Source organism: Ptychodera flava, chromosome 11 (assembly GCF_041260155.1).
Source record: "Ptychodera flava strain L36383 chromosome 11, AS_Pfla_20210202, whole genome shotgun sequence".
NCBI lineage: Eukaryota > Metazoa > Hemichordata > Enteropneusta > Ptychoderidae > Ptychodera > Ptychodera flava.
In genome coordinates this window covers 15,878,370-15,896,846 of record NC_091938.1, presented here as the reverse complement: position 1 = coordinate 15,896,846, position 18,477 = coordinate 15,878,370, and the positions used below count along the sequence as shown (strand labels likewise).

At 36.2% G+C, this 18,477-nt stretch overlaps 1 protein-coding gene across 2 annotated transcripts in view; it reads right to left on the bottom strand.

Annotated features, from left to right (window-relative positions):
* The window catches only part of LOC139143629 (MAGUK p55 subfamily member 7-like), a 65,690-nt gene extending 47,246 nt beyond the window's left edge, over window positions 1-18,444 (bottom strand). The window contains exons 1-2 of one of the 2 annotated variants that reach the window (XM_070714118.1): window positions 18,314-18,444; window positions 17,992-18,135 (exon numbers count right to left, since the gene is read on the bottom strand). The gene's annotated coding sequence lies outside the window, so the exon portion shown is untranslated. Of the gene's footprint in view, window positions 1-3,289; window positions 3,479-17,991; window positions 18,136-18,313 lie in introns of those variants that run through there. The other variant, XM_070714119.1, reaches the window with a different exon arrangement.
* Window positions 18,445-18,477: the final 33 nt, after the last annotated feature.

Below are 18,477 nucleotides of genomic sequence, written 5' to 3'. Positions count from 1 at the left end.
CGGACTTTTATAACAGCCTGTCCTTCAAGAATGATTTTGACCTTCCCCTCCACTTGCTTTAAGGTACACTGACCCTACTACAGTATGTGCTGTACTTACAATACATAATGCAGGCAGATCTGGCATCATGAAATGGAAAAAACCTCAGTGTGTTTGAAAAACTCAGGCAGAGGAACTTTGGTAGTATATATAATACACAAGATACGGGTACACTTTGGTATTTAAAAAGGCAATCATACCTGTACATGTCCTGTAGTTAGAACTTCAGAGGGAACTGTTACTTGCACAAGATTTCATAAGGAAAGCAACTTGAGATATCCGACTCAGATGATAGCTCCAAGAAGCACTGTGTTACAGCACCCTTGACAGAAATTAATGTGTGATTTATTGCCGACTATATGGAATCTGCCCTCTTTAACACAGTCAAGAGCTTTATCTGAACTCTGGCTATCTCTTCACTTGAAATTTTAATGGGTGATTTATGCTAATGTGTAAATCACTACGATTATATCTGACAAAGTTGGCAACCAGAGCAATCACTGGTTCAGTTTAATTGCACCCAGTTGACAGTTACCGAAAACCAGTATCACATCAGTTGCCCTCGAAACCTTGTAAAGTGCTTTCTTTATAGTTCCATGAATGTTTTCGGCACTGTCAAAAGAGGCTATAAATATACACTTATCGCAAACTATGAACGATTGCTACACAAACCTTTGGTGCCCTTACTGGAATCTACCATGGTTCTGAATTAAAACTATTTAATTTGAATTACATGCACACCAATGCGTGGTGTCCAGTAACTGGAAGGCATGCAAAACATCCAAGTTGCAGAGAAATGCAATTGATAACATTGTGACTCTTTGTACAGTAAAGAGCATGCAGACATTTCGATCATTCTTATGGCTAAATACATTAAGGCTTGCTCCTTCTGACTGTCTGGGCAGGATGATTTGTGGCAGAGTTTAAAGGGATACAGTCGTCCAAACTGCGCTCCAAGGTCGTATGGGACCCATACAATTTATGACCAATGTAAACACTGTATCCAAGGTTCAATGGTGATTGATGAAAGTCAAAACATGTCTGTCATAATCTACATCATATAATTTAAATGTTGCAACTATGATGATGAGGTGCATCTACGGTAGATATCCTGCACAAAATACATTGTGTGTAAACAAGAAACTCGCACAGGTGCAGTTCCAACGACCGTGTCCCTTTAACAAGTCACCAGTGTGTTCGCTTCAAACCGTTGATTATATACTGGTTATCAGTAACTGTCAACTGGGTACAATTAAAATGTACAAGTGATTGTACAGTTTACTGTACATACTGTACTAGTGGCACATATTTTGTGGCTAATATTTACTGGAGTAATTAAAGGGACAATATCATTTTCTTTCTGTTTTCTTGAAACAAATAGGTTAAACCCAGAAGTCAGATGGACCACAGTGTGCAAACAAAACAACCTGCATAAACACCTATAATAAATTTCCAATAGTTCTGAATTTCACTTCTAGTTTTACAGAATTTGTTGAATGAGTAGACATTGTGTAACAAATTTCGAGAAAAAAGGAATCTGTTTCTAGCTCTTACCTCCATGTTAGCCCATTTCAACACATTCAATACAAATCCATAAAAGTGCCACACACAGCCTTAAGAAGGGTTGCTTTTCCAGAGCAGTATATCACACATAATTTAAAGGTCATTCCGGGTCACTCTCACCCAGTCTGAGCATATGTCTAGCTGCAGTCGGTACATTATAACACCAGCAGGCTATCAACTACACTAAATGTGTTTGGTCTAGCACTTTACAGTCGTAATGTACTCACATCTGTCAACTGTTGGTTTTATGGGTTTGCTTTCAAAACAGTGTTATTGACTCTTACACAGGGTACTGTAAATTGCAGTGATGTAGTCTGAGCTTTCTGAGACTGATTTTTCTCTACATCAGGTGCAGCCAACTGGTAGATTCAGTTATTAAAGTTTACAAAATCATCACAAACCATATTTCTTAAGCTGATATACTCATTTACATATTTTTGAACTTGACCTTAAATCTGGCAGGCAAAGTGAAGCTGTTTGTAACTGTCCTCCAACCAGTCTATGCAAAAAATATTCCCTCCCATTGAATTATAGTGTCCACTGCCCTCGAGTATCTACCAGTATGGTCTGCTCGCTCCCCACTCCCCACAATAGTTAAAGCTCTCAACTGCCCTCTAACATCCCTTAATGTTCACTCTCAAGTATTATCAAATTTGCCTTCCCAAATTTTCCGGTACCCAATGCCGGGAATTTTCCTCCCGCTACAAACACTGATTCTTCCTCCCCCAAAGTAAAATGGGACTTTTTTCCCAACCCACTAGAAATTTTTTCATTTATCTGCCTGCGGAAAAACTGGCATGAACAGCTTCATTGGCTGCACCTGGTAAATGCTCCTTCCCCCTTCCTTCAGGTTACGATACATCGCTGGAAATTGGGGCTAAAGTACTGCAGCTAACCAATCAAACGGAAAGAAAGATCATAAAGATTTTGGGTGCATATACTTTGTAATGTCACCATGAAGCTTAAAGAAAATATTGTGTCAATTAAATTACACTGGCCTTCTTTATAGAATACTGATAGACTCGTGGACAAATTCTAGATTTGGATAAAAGACAGTGCAGTGTGGTATGTCTCTACATGAGCCAATTCCAATTCACCTTATCATGTACATGTACGGTATGCAGTGGGGAGCAACTTTGGATAGATAGAATGCAACCATGTACATGCATACCGGTACATGTACACAATACAAAGAAGGCCATAGATTACAAGAGAATGTGATCTTGAACTTGGGTAATCATTTAGTATGGAAACACTCTCACCCACAACGGTTTCAATATAAGTTTGGTTTGCGGATTCAAAACTTTTCACCATGGCAGCTGATGAGCTCTGACTGTTCTTCTACAATTCAAAATGAGCAATACATACTCAAATGTTGTTTATCAGGGCAAGTTGTGATGCTAGTGATGGTTACCAAAATGGGTACACTTCAGGAGTGATCATATCTATATAGCTGACAAAAGATGGCGCGTCATTTTTAAATACACTACTGCACCGATGTTTGTCATAGATGTTTGCCATATGTACCGTACAGTAACTTCTCACCACATCATTTGCATGAAACAGGAATTAAAGTCCAGGGGCAAACAGTAGCTGGGCCTTGTAGTACTCTGAGCACGGGATGTCAACAAACACTATACACCCTAGTGACAGTTTACAGAGGAGACATATCCATGAAGAAACTTACCGATGCTTTAAAAAACGCCTCTAGTGGTAAAAACCCCACAGCAGCACACAAAAACTAGGAGCACTTTCAAAGAAACAACTGAAAATTCTTGAGCGCCTCGCCCTATGTCTACATGTATCAGTATATCCAAGATGAAAGAGCTGTTTGAGGACTAGAGTTACACAAAAGAGGTCAGCAACCTGATCAGATGTCAAACGGTTGTTTGCTGAACCAGTGTGGCCAGAAACAATGCATATTGTGTGGTCGACAAAGGGGTATGAATGAGCTGCAACATGATGCAATCTGGGATAGCTGTAAGTACTTGTATGTGAATAGATATTTTTAGGACCCCTGACACTGAACTGTTACTTCAGATGGTATACAACAATACCCCACTGTTCATGCTGGTGGATGTTATTTGTATGGTTATTCCATTCTTTGAAAAGTTCAGATTACCTAGTACCTGTATGAAATGATGCAATTTCCTTAGTGTATGAAGCAAGGTGTCACTTTCATGCTATTAACTGCTTCTGGGAAGTTTCTAAAAAGGCCAGAGTTCGAGTCCAGATCACGGGCAGAATTATCAACAATCTACAGGTCATTGCAACCACACTTCACAACAGTTTGTCAAAGAGCAGGAAAACATGTACTGACTACAGAATCAGTTTTTGAGTCCTTAACTGAAGACTACAGGAATTTGTTTCCAAAGATTTGGTATTTGTATTCTGTATTCAAGTGTGAAGCCTGTTTAAGATGAATCAGAAAATGTGAAAAATATGTTTTTATCAATAACAGTATTGTTCACGTATGAGTTTAAAGGGCCTGTAACTTTTTTCAATTACTAAAATTTCTTACTAGTATTATACTCCCCAAAGCATGTTGCGATACACAGTATTCAGCTTGTCATTACAGTCTGTGCATGTGTAGACTGTGATGTTATTGTTGGCAAGTGAATTCTGGTCTTATTTACAAGTCAAATGTAAACAATAACAGTCCATTCTACATGTTTAGTTGCTGTGTTGACAAGCTACCGTACGTAGTGGGTGTTTCAATATGCTTCGAGGATGGTGAACAAGAACTTGCAACTGACGAACAAAACAAAAATTTGTGAAAAAAATCATCAAAGGTTGCATCTACTGGCCTTTTAAGTTGAGACTGGAATTCAGTTGTCAAGAGCAAGATTATGCACAATATAGGAACACAATGCATTTTGGTTGCAAGGCTAATCTACATTAGGGCAAAGGGGAAAAAAATTGTACTTTTTTCATGAACAAAAACAGTTCCAGCAATTGTCTCTTTTTAAGAGCTACTGTAGCAAAGTTTGCTACATGTATTTCTTGATTTTGCCAACATTTGTCTTTGCTGACTGTAGTCGACAAGGAAAAATTTAGTTACAAATCTTATACATGTAATGCAATCAGTATCTATGGCTTCACTTTGGCCGGAAGAACACCTACAATAATACCAGTGTATGTTACAATATAACCCTGATATTGTCGGCCGGTCTGGAAATGGGGCGTGTGTCTATTAATCAGCCTGCAATAACTTCTGACACAAGTGCTGGTAGATGAACATGTCGCAGCAAACATGATATTTTTACACACTTTCTGTATAGCCACCTAATAAAATTAATGGCATGAAAATCAGATTGAAACACTCTTGCTTTCACAGCCTTCTGGAACTTCATCAGAAATTCCTAAAATTACATTATACAGTGGGTATGGGTCAAAATATCTTAAATGAGATTTCTGTAATATCTTCATAGAGATACATCAAAAAAATATTAATTATACCGGTACTTAATTATGTCATAATGAATAACATGGAAATTTTCAATTATAAATTCAATGAGAGTACCGGTAATGCAGAAACTAACCATCCTCTGATGGATGATGCTAAAATAAGGTATGGCACTGAACACATGGACAGGCATAATAATGTCTATATGCACAAATCTTACATTTAAAGGTATACAGTCACTTGTAATCTAAATATGTCCATATATGGTCAAAGGGGCGTTCCTTGGTATTCAAAATGCCCATGTGAGGGCGCTGTTTTTAAAAAGCGGCCACCCGCTTAAAATCTGTGATTGGTTAGATTTTCTATTTCCATGGTAACTGTGGCAAAATTGGAACAGGTGACAGTATACCTTTAAACCTATACATGTATTTGTTGAATACCATGTTGTGAAAACAAATTTGCATTCAGGAATATATACCAACATATATAGACACTGTATATATAAACTCTATCAATCTGTCCTTGACTCATACAAATTATTTAGGTACCTGGTGACTTTCATGTTTCTCATCTTAAAGCCAAAAAATTTTCACATGTTGATCTTCATACATTTTGCTACAGGTACACAGCTAGCAAGGCAGATTGAAAATCATGCTACTGTGGCAAAAGGAGATTCAAATGAGCTTTTCTGCATGGAATTTATTTTTGGAACTTACCCTGGGCAGATTTCCACCATTACAGATATGGGGAAGAGGAAATATTGAGGCCTATTAGTGAGTATCAAATGTCATATACCCTGTACTGGGAAGTCTGTGAAATCTGGGATGAAGCCTGGGTTATTATGATAGAAGGTCTGAGTAGTTTGAAAATATGTTGTTTAACACTGGAATTGGACAGCAAGTTTCCAAAACTGTATGCATTGTGCATAATTTCCTTATCCTGCCATGCAATGTTTTGTATTTTAATATTGATTTAATTCAAGAGTTGCTGCAGGCATTATGTCGGTTAGGTCTCTTCTATCTCACTGTCAATGTCTGGTAAACTATGTGTTACTTCACATATACTTGTCAATTAATTGTCTTGAACAAGACAATAGCTGTAACTTTCATAATGTTTTCATTACCTGGTATGTTCAATAAACATTTACACAATGCCTAGTCTTCTCCCTGAAGTAATTTGAAACACAAATTATTAGCTTTGCAAATTATTGCTGCTTTTTGTAAAGTATGTGATGTTGCTGTTAATAAATTAATTCTGGTTCAGTTGTCTGAAATAATACAGGACATTACACACGTATTACACACATGGATCTAGGGACGAACAGATATACTGGTGTGGTTACAATGTGCTCATGGGTTCTACTCATTCACACCTACTAAAATGAGTGTTTATGAATACTTATGATGATAAAAAGAAATAATTATATTATTTCTAATAATAAACTGTGTATTTCCTTTATCACTGAAGGTTGTACCAAGTAAAATCAACAACTTCATAACGAAATCATATCATGAGATCATACTCAACAGGACTGCATTAGCACCTTGCAGATTAATGTGATACTATATACTGGCCCACAGTACACGTTCCATGCAATGTAGAGCCTGCCTGGTCATGGACATTAAAAGTAGCACTGCGTAGTCACACAGTCTGTTTCAACCAATAAAATATCTTGATTTGTTGATTCCATTTATAGGGAGCTAATATGAGATGTTAATGAAAGAACATTTCAATTAACACCTTCTAGGTCAAGTGTGAATGGGAATGTTGAAAATTTTGGTTACAGGTGGCAACAATAAGAGTAAAGGCACTTACAAGTAGTGTGTGAGTACATCAAGTTTGTACAAAATGTCCTTATTTTCTAATAAATGAATAAATTTTGTAACCAGCAAATTTTAGCTGACAACCGGCTCTTTTAGACAGCTGCCCACTGTTTACACTATTTATACATTCCTGAATCAGTAAACATTAGCACACAACAAACTGCTACACACAAGATCACATGTGAGGTCAAGTTGGTAAAATCACCATGTTTATGGATTAACGTCCTTACAAAACAAGTCAGTGAAAATGCCTCATTCCATTTATTTATCGAGATCTTTCAGTAGTCATGTCTGTAAAAACGTCATTCATGTACGTCCTCTCTAACATGTCAAGTCTGTCAAAACCATTTTATTTGGAACGATGTTCTATGCTTTTCCGTGATCTGGACCTGAGAAATGAACCTAGCAGGAAAGGGGTCACTGTCTCTAATGACCTCTTGTCACAGAGTTTGAATAGTCATGACTTTACAAATGAATAAGCCATAATTGAATAACAACAAAACGTCATTCTCAATTTCATTTTCAGAATAAAGGTCAAACACCAACCTAACCATCATCTATTTCTTTGCGTGTTTCTATGTAATCTGAGAGTTGGTACCCTAAACAAAAGAGGTGTCAACTGTACCCTTCCTCCTCAACCCAACGGACAGATTGACAAACAAATGAAGACTGCCAATGCCTATGCTTGGTTACTGTGTTACCTACATAAACACATCCTGAGAAGTTTCTTTTGTAAGAAGCAAGCCAGAGGTCAAAGATATGTGTACAAGGTATACCTGTATGTCTTGGCCATTGAATAAACACTTGGATTATCATAGACCTCCGGTGACCTTACTTGACCCCTGTTCCTCTGTCCATAGCCTGTATACATGTATGAGTACTGCATGCATAGCCAAAATTTTGGGGCATTGAAAATTTGAAGCTCTATGGCAGACATGAACATCAAAATATGACATCTGCATGTTCTGCTTGATTTTTAACAGGCAAAACTGAAGACATTGAAAGATAGTTTACAGAATATTTTCTTCAGCTTAATACTTACAATTATTTTAACATGAAAAGAGTTTTGACAATGATTTTTGGAATACGGCAATTGCACAAGTTGAATTTATATCTGGATTTCAACCATATCTTTCCTCTTTTGGTGACTTGCATACAAACACATGACTGATGACAACAAGAATAGTTAAAATTCAGTCTTTCAAGCCCTGTATTACCAGTATAAAGAAAAATTTTATCAGCAGAAAAGATATCCATGAAATTATTATTCAGGTGTCACTGAGATGAAAATACCTTTCACATTTTTTTTTCTAAAGCATTTTTTATCCATTTAGATCAGAATTACTTGAGTGATCAGTTCTCCACACTTCAGCTAATGCAACTTAGAGACACATAATGTAAGAAAGCTGATGGAAGGATTTAAGATTACTCAAAACAAAGTGATGACGTAGTTTAGGAATCTTCTAGTACACATTTTGGCCTTCAGAGTTCAAGATTTTGAATACTGATGCTGTAAAAATAGAACACCTGCATGAGACGTTTGTTCAGTGCAGCATGTACCCTTGGGAATAGACAAGATAGGGTGTGTGTTCTATCACAAAAACAGAACCAAAAGAAACACAGATTTGTGCATCTTATTGATATTTCTGAAGGAAATAATTTGAAATTTCAAAGGTAGGATCTGACAAAAAGCATAATTTTAATGGCAGTATCAATCATATAATGCAACCCTCCTTTCCTGCAAACACAACCTTCCTTCAAGAACATAAATGACAAAATAAATTGATTAATAACAGCACAGAATCAATGAAGCTCAAATGCAATTATATACAGGGGTTTCATTAAGAGCCGGCAGCCGGCGAAATTGACCGGTTACTCTCACGATTTCGCCGGCTATTTTTTTTGGAAATTTGAACTCTTTCATAGCTAAAATATTTTTTACCTTCTGAAATGATACGGACAAGTTTCACAAGCTGTTTAATCAAACTTTCAACGACTTTTATGTGAAACAAAATTTAGAAGACGAGCGACTACTTACGATCGCCTTGTACTACGATGCAGCACGGTCTTGCGTATACTGCCTCAATAAAATTCGGAATTGCAATTCTATTGGCTACCTGAATTGCTGATTCCTATTTGGTGACCTTCATATACGCTAATGAAAACGTGCATACTACACCTGTCGGCCGTCGTTAGCTCAACTCAAAATGGTCGATGAACAAATGAAGACGGAAGCGATCGCAAGGTCAAGCTTCGCTGTACGATCCTCGGTTTTGAAGTGGACCAAGAAACAAGAGAAGGATAATTACGTGGATTCAAACTGTTTTCGAAGGCAATGAGATGATTTTTTTCTCACGAAAAACTTTCCGATTACAGTTGGAATTTTAGTAAGCCGATGTGCGTTGCACTGCGGTAGGCGTAATTGTGAAGGAGTATAACCAGCTGGACGTATATGTACTGCTCTTCGGTCTATCGACGCCAATAAGAACGTCGCCCAGAGTGGTTACAATACAATCAGACCTCTAAATTTACTTCAAAAGCGATCGTCTGGTGAAATCAAAATGTGAGTTTCTGAACGTACAAATTTTCATATCCTATATCAAGGTTCTTACTTTGCATACCCATATAGTCAAATAACCTTGAGGGTCTTTGATTCTCTTTGCGAAATATGGTAATGATTGTCATTTTTTATCATTATTCGTTATACCTCCCCAGTGGTATCAAAGTTCTTCATCTACAGATTTCCATGCCAAACATCAGGGTTCTTAATTTCAAGCATAACATTATGAGTGTTTCATCCAGGATGGCATCAATAAAGGGGATTTTCCCCCTTTACCGGAAAATTTCGGGGGCATTTCATCAGTTCATGTGTTCTACTTGTACCTTTAAGTTGTGACTGGCAACATTTCATGGAAGTGGGGGAGTGGTCCCCTTGACAAATTAATTGGGTTGCCAACATTTCAACAGAGGGGGAATCCCCTATCCCCCTGTCTAGATGTAACACTGTATAATATCATCTACATATCAAATTTATATCATTAATAATAGTGAATTATTATAGTTTACCTCCTAAAAGCATAGAGGCTCTAAAGACTTGTTTTCTTTGTTCAAATTATCGTCAACATTACCACATTTTATCATTTTTAATTATGAATTATCATATTTAGGCCTAATCTCCCAGGAAAATGGCTTTTATGATATGAACACAAATTGACCTGGAACACTGCTGACAATTCTCCTGAAAATACTAGAAATTCAAGTGACTGTGAGCTGTAAAAAGTAAATTTTAGCTCATTTTTCAGGGTTTCCGGCCTTCGGCCGGGAAGGGGGACACCCCCTCCCGGACCCTCCCCCGACGACAACTGCTCTGTGGTTATGGCAGCTGCAAGCCGCCTACTTTTCCATTCTTGCCCCCTACTTCAAAACTTAATGAAACCCCTGATATAGAGCATATTTTATAATTTTATAATTCAATGACATAAATAATGTCATAACATAACATCTATATTGACTCATTTTCATGAAAATGTGATATTGGAATGATAATAATCAATAATGCACTTCCTTGAATAACAAAGTAACGTGTTTTTCACAGAAAAAATTTTGTTTCATGAAACCCATATACCGGTATATCTATGTTTATCAATTTATCAGTCTTATTAAGTATAAATATATACACACCTACATACATACACACACACACACACACACACACACACACACACACACACACACACACACACACACACACACACACACATATATATATATATATATATATATATATATATATATATATATAAATATATATATATATATATATATATATATATATATACACACACACACATAAGTATAGAATAGATATGAATAAAATGTTGTCAATAAGAGACTAAATTATTATCACAATGCAACAATTTAAATAAATATCTGAGCCTATCATTACTCAAAGAAAATAATCCAACATAGACGCCATTGTGCAAGGGACAAAATTGGCGTTGGTTTGAATTTTTATGTGCATTGAACATTACACGGCAGGTATACAATACTATACATTATTCATGCTTCAGGAGATAAGAATCACTTCATATTAGATTCAAATGTAGGTGTACACACACACACAATGATTTCAGAACGCGCACTGATTCAACATCATATTCAATTTCTGCAAGTCAGAATTTATCACAGTGATTGCATGAGTAATTAACCATGGGTAGTTACGGCTCTCACATTTCCATTTCCACTTGACTACGACACACCAGCCACTGTTACCTGTCTGTTTTCATTTTTCCAGACAAGGCAGTACCATGTGACCAACACATTTTACTTAATTACATTTGCCAAGTGATGCAGTCAGTCACCATGTTTGCTGTATTACAAGAGGCTCACATTAGTTACTGCCAAACTAATTATGCAAACAGCCCGTAAAGAGATTGATTGCTTGGAATCATTTTTAATAGGGAACAAATATTTAGTGCATGTTTCTGAAACTCAAACAGGCAAAAGGTACTCAATAACGTTATAATAAACCGCATTAGGTCTTTTCGTATGATCTTTTAAACTATATAAATCCAAGATGTCTGAACTACCTTTTTTGGCTATTGCAGATTTGAGATATTACTGTTGATAGAGAGAAATGAAATATGTACTGTAAATTTCAATTGCAGATTTCAAATTTAATAAAGTGATGCTTACCAATTTATTCAGATGTGTTTTATGGCCTATGTTAATCCATTATGAGAGGAACTTGTAAAGTATATTTGCTTGAATTTGACATCATATGTTTTACACAGCACTAGTACTTTGTATTTAGGTCGAGGAGGAAAGATACAAATTTTTTTTGCCAATATGAGTCACCGGGTAACATTTACGACTGAAATGCTGTTTTGTTCTTGCGGACCATTTGTTTTGACTCACCAACCTTGGCCTTGTTTCTGTGGTGCGTCAGAATATAGTAACAGTATATACACACACTGGTTTTCTCATCACAGTACCTCAAATGTTACTCTGCATTGTATATGCCAAACATCTCCATTGAAATAAAGCTTATTTGATCTCGTTTATATTGTGGTCAGCCTTGGCTAATCTTTTGTTAAACTGTATGTTCCTTACTGGCTATCTTGTGTAGCAGTATTTTTGCTTACTCCAACCTTAGTTATAAAATATGGTACTATGCATATATGCCTAGTACCCTACAGGTACTGTCACCTCATGCCCTGGTACTACTGTGTGCCATAGTCCCTTTAAAACCATTGTCCTCAGACAAATACAACCTAGGCACAGAACAGCAAGTCAAATTTGTACACATTAACATTACAAAGAAATGAAATCTGAATCCCTCGCTTCTGAAGAAATATTTTAAGGTACTGAAGTCCAAGAAATGTGACTTGCTGCAAAGATTGAGAATAGCTGATTCTTGTACAAGCCCAGGTATTGTCCATTGCATTAATGTATTTATCAGCTGTTTAATTGCCAGCCACGATATCTAAAGCCTCCGTCTAATCATCTGTAATTATCTCGTTGAATATTAAGATCAATAATTCATCAAGAACCATTTGTAGCAACCTTGAGTAAACTGCTTATTAAATCACACTGTATGGAAAATGCTCTACCTGTAAGTAGTGATGCAATTTATCAGCATTTTACAAACTGATGCCTCCTGAGGTTTGATGTTATTTGCAATTTTTCATCCAGATAAGTATCTGCAACTAAGGACATAGCTGTTGCTAAACTGTATCCACAATAACGAGAACTCTGGGATAAAGTTTGCATGCCATGATGAATTGCACTTCTCACGAGAAGAATGCGAAACTCATACGTATGCATCATACTTGTTCTACAAAAACAATCACATAATATAAGATGTTGAAATTAGTTGTTTGAAGAAATTATATATCACAAAATTTACATTTTCTTATAATTTGATAGGTTGCTTACAGCAAAAAGTACAGTGTATACAATGAATTTTCCTCTCACAAAATACATAAAATAATTCAATGAATTTCATTTCTATACAAATTTCAAAAAAATTTTAACAACAGACCTAGTTTCTTTACTGTCCAGTTCACACAGCTTTGTTAGGTTAGTCTCCCAAACTAATGGCTCAAATTATTATAAACACCATTGGCTAGCAAAGTTGTTACTTGATTTCCTTATATTTATAAACAGGATCAAAAGATCCGAACACCTTTATTTACATATAATCCTCCATAAATAATATACAACTTCAAAACCTGCGAGTACCGGTATAATGAAGGTAGGACTGAGAGAAGAATACATACTAATTTGATTTTTTTTTCAGTTTACAAAAATGTACATTGTAGATATGGTTTATCATACCACTGTTTTCCCATAATTTCTTTGACTTTCTCTATAGATTTCTTGCAGAAGTACAAGTTCACATCTTTGTATGTTGGACAGCCATGTGATTCAGTGAACTGGAAAAATGTTGGGGTAGGCATGTTTGAGCCTGTGTAAAACTTTAATAAGGCCATTAATGGTTCAAAGTTCACTGTATGGACAATTAACACTTCATTGTTAAAAATCTTCATCTATTGATCATTTAGACTTTCAATAAACAGCATAAGTAGATACAAATTACAGTGTACACCCATGATAATCTCTTCATTGTTGTCTTAACAGTCTGAGCCAAATAACAAGAAGATGATAAATTCCTTTAAATTTTGTGGTCATGAAAGTGATTGGGAAAGAGCTACTTTGCAATACAATTTTATTCTGATAGGCTGATGAAGATAGAGAATGAAAATGATATAACTGCCAGGCATGACAAGTAGTTAACCGGGTCACAATTGTGGTAAAACATTCTAGAGGAAATCACTACTTAGTTGGGTACCGTACAATCCTACTATATGATATGAGCCATTTTTATTTCCGATGACTTGTCTTGTATAAAAGCCTTTGCCGTTGTTGGGTATTTTAAAAAATGATCACCATTTCTATATGCCTGAGCTTAGCTACCAGCACTGGGTATCAAAATATCACCTTCAGGACACACCCACATGTTATTTACAATTGCCTATTTTCACTTCCAATTGTAGACTGGCCCCGGTCGCTTGGCTTTACTCAGCAGCAGTTACTCGCTGGCAATCGCATTCATCCAAAGATCCACACGACATCAAACTACTTAAGAACCAGCCTAATGCTGAAGTTTATTCCTTTAATTTATTCTGTTTTTATATATAAGCCCACAGACTTGGGGAAAGTCTATTCCGATGGCTTCTCCTGGGTATTAAAAGCCTTTGTAAGTATGTGGTATTGTCTGATTTTCACGCAATGATTACAATTTCTATTCGTGGATAAAAAGCTACAGCACATACCCATTTACTGAATAGAACGTCTGTGTTCATGAGCAATTATGCAAAACCATTACCACCTAATGGATCTGTCTCCCTGGCCAACACATGCATCTTCTGCACGTAATATTGTGGCCTATTGCATCTTAGATATGGCCTATCACATCTAGCAATGATCATTACAGGTATTATCAGCTGCCATCTCAAAACCGTCCAGCTATCATCCGTCATTTTGAAACCAAGTATCAATGGATGATATTTATCATACGTACACATTATCTACTCAGAGACTGAAAGCGAATGTTTCGTGATGTAAGATAAGGAAACCTTTTCATTGCTAATGCTATGCTAATTGTAGTCAAACGCTTACACCAATACCGCCCAATTACATGTATTTGTAACAGGGAACTTGGCATCACTTGTGTGGTTTGCCGTGAATAACATTGACAGATATTGAGTTTTGTTGTTTGACATTACGTATACAAAATTTGGGTTTTTGTATTATCATAGTTACGGACTTCAAAATCTTAGAACTCTATTCCCTACATGGTTGTTAGACCTACGTGTGATAGAAATGCTTAAAAGCAAAAATAAGACATAACCTTGATGCTGTGAGGTCTTCAATATTGTCGTACATGAACTGGTACATGCAATGACAAAATGAAATATATTGAAAATAATAAACAAACCAAAATATTGTATCCATAAATTTTACCGTATTTGCCACAAACAAGACAAATGACACCTGAGCACCCTACCCCACATTCAGAAAAATAATGTGAGCCTATATATTCGCATATTTCTACATTTCAATTTTGCTACCTAGCACCAGAAATTCTATGCCATTTCCAAAGAAGAGAAAAACAGCCAAATGCAACCATGTATTAGCCTTTTTAGGCGGCCTGAATTCACTTTAAAACACACCAAATCTACGCTCATCAAGAGCAAATAAGTCAGAGATCCAGCATATGTCTGCTTGATTGAGTCGCTAACCTTTCTGTTGGTCAACCAGCTGGGGATCGCAGTCGGGGTCATGATTTGTAAATCACACATTCACAGGCTTTGAGTTGGGACACAGAGAACAAACAATTACAAGAGTCTGAAAGGAAAATCTTTAGTATGAGAACTATGAGACACTTAAAACAGGATCAGTAGTTTTAAAACACCAGGAATACACTGAATGTAAACTGAGTGAGGACGAATTAATCAATGCATCAACACTGTCAATACACTACACTTTGCTGTCAATCAAAGATTGCCTGTTTATAGTTTCGATCTGGAAGTGTTTGACCGATAAATCAAACTCTCTCTTTTACAAGTTGAAGTTCCTTTTATTTATACTAAATCAGCAGGATGCCAAGTTTTCATGTACATATAATGACAGAATCCAGAAATAAATGACAGGAAAATAAAATGTTGAAACGGGATGCATAGAAACTGAAATAGTTCAGCTGCCTATTAGAAATGTCATACCAGGGACCTAAAAAATCCATTTATGAGCTTTTCAGTCAGCTTTCGCAAAGCTTTGATAGTCATAAATTCTCCTCATAGAATTTGTCATTTTTGGGTTTCTGCCAGACGCATGGCCTAGATAAGAAAACAGGTTATTTGTCGTAAACTCCAACGCAGTGTAACTTATTGAACCACCTTTTTCGAAAGGTTGGGATTTAGCCGAGCAGTTTCGACTGTGATGTCTTTGCTAGGTGACTAGGTGAAGTATGTAGTCAAGAATTCACTGGATAATGTATGTTTCTAGAGCCCCTTCTTGGACGTCCAACTATTATAATAAATTATTAAATGCTGTATTTATTAATAATTGATAGTTAATAACTGATTGATCATTTCAGTAACTTATTACAGAAATTGTTACATTCATTGAACATTGTGAAGTATGCGGATGATTTTGTATACATTAACATTGTACCGGTAATTTCTGGTTTCCTATAGATGCATTTGCAAACTTTGAGCACTTTATGCTATTATTAGTCTAACATTGGCTGTATAAACACTGATGATTTTCCATATAGATTTGTTTGGAAACACAATTTTTTCAATGTTTTCATTTACTTGCATTTTAACAATATCTTGCATTTAACCATTCAAGTATTATTGAAATTTCTCTGCAATATTTTCACCAATGAAATAAAGGTAAGGAGATCTAAAATGCCCTAAGTATTTAACATTTTAACTAAAGCTACAGATGCGTGACGATGAAATGATAAAGTCTCAAAAAAAAGACCAAGTTTGGCAGGGTGCCCTCCTGAGGGCATTTCTGAAAACTTAAGTTAAAGATCAAATGAAGTTACTTGCCAGGTGAAATCAGAAGTGAATAACAAGGCAGTGCATTGATATTTTCCATAACATAAAACATGTACTAGCTTTTGTTACAATTACACAATTGCAATTTACATTTCTTTATATTTGAAACAGTGAAATTTATTTATAACACATTACATTATCGATCTTCTGACAATTGGCTATTCTGACGTGTTCTGTTTTGATATAGCTGCCACAGAGCTCATTAAATAAAAAGATTTTTGCTAAAATGAGAATATTGTAAATTTCCCTGATCCAAAGTACCGTACATGTATGACTATATTCACGTAGTTAAGAACTCTATTGACTTCTTTTTCTGACTTACATTCTTTACAGGCAAAGAAAATAATGTGAACTAACACACATGTATAATTATATATGAACTACATATATATATGAACTACAAAAATATATGTATGAACACACACACATATATATATATATATATATATATATATATATATATATATATATATATATATATATATATATATATTCACCATGTAACCATGACAACAAAAGGAAACTTAACTTTAAATCTACATTACTGAAAGACAATACCAAGCCCAGAATCTTTAACAACTCCGATGAAGGAATCTTTCATTATTTACGAGAAACAAAAAATAATTCTTGAATTTCATAAAACACCATGATTTGATCTGACAAATTTTTCATAACGTAAGTCTTTCCACATTCAGTCTTGGCCGATGTCAGTGGTATACTGGAAGGGGCTTCATCAAATCTCCAATAGGTACTAGGTACAAATGAAACCCCGCAAAGAGTGTCTGACTGGCTGGATGCAAGTGTCCTGCCTTCACAGATATCAGTTGCACGACATTCGTGACTTCAATCGTCTTTTATCGTGTCTCGGTTATACATCTGAAATCCTCCTTTTGATAACATTGTCTTCACCATCGGGTTGGTTGCATATTTCATTGTTAGTTTGCCACAATGGTATCTGTCTGTTCCTATGTTTGGTGATATGAGCCAAACGCCGTGAGCAGTGTACATGTATACGGGGTGTTGATCAAAGCAGGGGATGAGACTATGCTACACCTAATAGTACTACATCAACGATCAAAGCGGATACAATAATATTTTGCCTGACAAGTCTTGATTTTACATCTAATAAACTTATTTAATGCGTTTACTCAAGTAAAAGAGTATATTTAGTGCCAGTGTGATTCGCGCATGAATCATTATTGAAAGTGAATTGGCGATTTACATCTCGTTCACAGAATTCTATATTGATGCACAGACCATACGCAGGGAGCGCTCGTAAAGCGATACTCGATCCGAGTACGTGTAAAGTGTACCCATGATGTACGGGGCTACTGAAACAATAGCATTCGGTCGAGTTTGCACACGATGTAATGGCATGGACTCCGGCATAACAAGTGCCACAGAAATCCGTCGCTGAAAAGAAAAGCTGTTTCCCAGACTATATGTGAAACATTGGTTAATGTCTTTGTACAATCCACATGTAAACTTCGTGTCTGTTCTAAAATGCCATTAAAAATATTCCACTCACCCTGACAGATCCTTGTCAGTTTCGCTCCATCTTGAATTAGGAAATCACGTGATAAGAAATCCTTGTCGGACTGTACCACTTTCACATGGGTGGGTATGAAACAGTGACAGCAAAACTTGCAATCTTTGTTCAGGAGTTCAGACACTGAGGGAGACACAGAGTCACAAGTATTGTTATGTTATCATATGAACTTTTGAAAAAATAAGACTGACTAAAGATATGGTCGGTAAAATGATTGTTGAATTGAATGATCAAACTTGAAATGCCTGACATACTGACAATGCCATGGGAATCTAACAATCTTGACTTCTCGGAATACAACCTTAGTATTACTCCTTAAAAAGGCCACTTTGTCTGACGATAGTTGCGTGTAAGATCCATGCAACTTCTAAGTATTATGATTAAACCGGAGTACGGTGGTGAACAGTCCAGTCTGTGCCTGGGAAGCTGTGTGACTCACGACTATGACGTGTAGACACGACGTTG